The following is a 3,167-nucleotide window of genomic DNA, read 5'->3' as shown; positions in this document are numbered from 1 at the left end:
GGCTTAACATATTCAAGTAACGTCAGATACGCTCTATGGTACGGCTGGAAACAAATAATAGCATATTATAATTCAAATAGCCGTTAACCCTGTTATACATAAATCATGATCAAAAAAAGGTAAATACAGTTTTCGAATAAAGGACATGATAATACATCTTGTATCACAGCTCTCAACGAATGTTTTCCTATAAATGTATAAATAACTCAAAAAAATTGTGTAAAATTCCCTGACGGGATTCGAGCCTGCGACCTCTCGCTGTCAAGGCGAGCGTATTATATTTCAATCTACTGCAGACAAGAATTTAAATTAACTAATTTTCTTATGCAGGGTATTCTTTTCCTGTCCATACTGTACTTTTGTAAATCATATATTATACTTTTGTTACAACAATCATGAAAATGTCTTTTATCAATAGTTTAATGATGATGGAAAATAAAGGTGGTTTTAACACATATGAAATAATATATATATATATATATAATAAAATATATAATATTAATATATATATATGAATATAAAAAATATATATAATATTTGGTGTGCCAATGTGAATATTAAATATAAATGGAACACATTATAACAATTTGCCAGATTTTATTTTAAACGTTATTCCTTCATTATGTGTAAATACAAATCCTGAACAGTTTAGAAATAGATATATATTTACGGTACGATAAATCACACAAAACAATACAGTATGAAACATTGTATCAAATCTATCATCAATAAGCAATCGAATCAGAAGCAATAATTAACCCTTAACACTGTTAATTCACAAGCACCTAATATAAAGAACAATTGTTAATTAAATATTCCAATGTCACCATCATTATTACCGTCATCACAAACTACCATCATCATCACCATCACCACCATCATCATAATCATCATCATCATCATCAGCATAATCGTCACAATCATCATCATCATCATCAGCAGCAGCATCACCATCACCATCATCATCCTCATCATCACTTTTTCACATTAAATTCAAATTAGTAACAGGTGGTACTGGGCCGTGGCGACGATAATATATACAAATGTATCCATATAGATAGAATAAAGACATATCCACATGTTTACATGTTTGCTATGTCGCATGCCCGTTAACACAATAATAATAATAATAATAATAATAATAATAATAATAATAATAATAACAATAATAATAATAATATAAACAAATATCCAAATAGACTCTTATAACAACAGTGGTAAAATAATAGCGTTATAATCGTACCAAGCATACAACTTAAGAAAGAAAAATTTATGTTAAATTCACATTAAATTCAAATTAGTAACAGGTGGTACTGGGCCGTGGTGACGATAATATATATAAATGTATCCATATAGATAGAATAAAGACATATCCACATGTTTACATGTTTGCTATGTCGCATGCCCGTTAACATAATAATAATAATAATAATAATAATAATAATAATATAAACAAATATCGAAATAGACTCTTATAACAACAGTGGTAAAATAATAGCGTTATAATCGTACCAAGCATACAACTCAAGAAAGAAAAATTTATGTTAAAGAGCTATGCTTGGTACGATTATACCACATGTTCCTATAATTAAATACTCTTATTATTTGTCCATTTTATATCATATATTATTCTATTAGGCCTATATATTATATAAACCTATATTAATCGTTAATCCACTGTACCAGCAAGGCATGAACACTGTATAAATTTACTAAAAATAAACAGTCCTCTTGTAGTCCTATATTAAAGATATTATATCAAGATACATAAAAAATGTCACCAAGAGGCTTCAAAGGGGAGGAGGGGTTGTTTAAAGAATGTGAGTATGCAAAGACAAGTTGAGAGAGTCTTTGAGAGTCCACGGAAAATTCTTTATTCTTCGACAGGTAGTAAGCATTGATCACAGTTTGACATACTGCTATTGTGCTCTTCTATCTGAATCGTGCATTCTGTGATATTGTACTTTCGTTGCATAAGATTTTGAATTTCGTGAAGTAGCAACTGTTGATTTCTGTCTGCATCATCTAAAGAGAAAAAATAAATACAAAACTAAATGCCCGTAATGTTTGTTTGATACCTTAGCCATGCTCACAACACGCAACATCAATTTCAGAATAGCTGAAATCTGAACATTTATTATATTTATTGCAATACTCCAATACGTTGAGCATTTGGACCAAGCCACATAATAAACAAGGCATAGCCTATAAGTATTAGTAAACGAATTATGTCCCCATCGGGATTCGAGTCCATCCTTCCGACCATTCGGGATATTAACCCGATTCTACCTAATAGATCTGATAAGAATCAGTTTAGGTGACATCACCATTCATGATGCCGTCACCAAACCTGATTAGGGGATTCTGATCAAATGATTGATGATCGAAACTAATTAATGTACACTTTTTTTGTAAGAACACATTTTATAAGAACACTAAGGCTAAAATTCCTTAAAAATTAAGAACAAAATATGAGCAAATTGAGGCTGAGGTAAAATGTCAAATGGGGTTTTTATTTGTTTTCTTTTTAAAGAAAAACCAACAAAGCTATCTGTACGCCTTATTTGCAGTAAGCCTAGATGTGACTATATAATACTCTCATATAATACAGTAAAGGAATAATAATATACTGCTGTAAAATATAATTTTCTATGTTTGAAAAGTGTAACATAAGGACTTTTGAGCCTGAAATCGGCCAAAAAAAATATAAACTGAGCCTGGGCAAAATTTTACTGGTTTTTATATAAAAAAAAGTGTGTAATATTTATAAACTCGAGTTGACTAAAGAAAAGATTATGTTTTTTGTCGACCGGTTAAATTTAAATTATAAATTAGTGATAGTTTTTTCTGAATGTTAAGCAATTGTTTTGATATTAAAATGTTTTCAATGAACATAAACCCAAATGGTTGAAAACTGATATCGAACAAACCTGGACGATTCAGTGGGTGTGTGAATACATTACAATTATTTGCACTACCACGTAAACATCGTTATTAAACTATCATTCACCCTGAGTAATTTCTTTTAATCAAAGTTGGACCATGATGGTTGGACAATGTAAACATGGTGCCGGAATCTAATCGTTTGGAACCATGATTGTTGTTTCGTTGTTTACATTCAAATCACTAACCGTAGGCTTATATCATCATGAATTTTAAGCTCAAGT

This window comes from Anneissia japonica, unplaced genomic scaffold, assembly GCF_011630105.1.
Source record: "Anneissia japonica isolate Jap-2015-1 unplaced genomic scaffold, ASM1163010v1 scaffold1005_len2656397_cov198, whole genome shotgun sequence".
Taxonomy (NCBI): Eukaryota; Metazoa; Echinodermata; class Crinoidea; order Comatulida; family Comatulidae; genus Anneissia; species Anneissia japonica.
Note: the sequence above shows the minus strand (reverse complement) of the source record.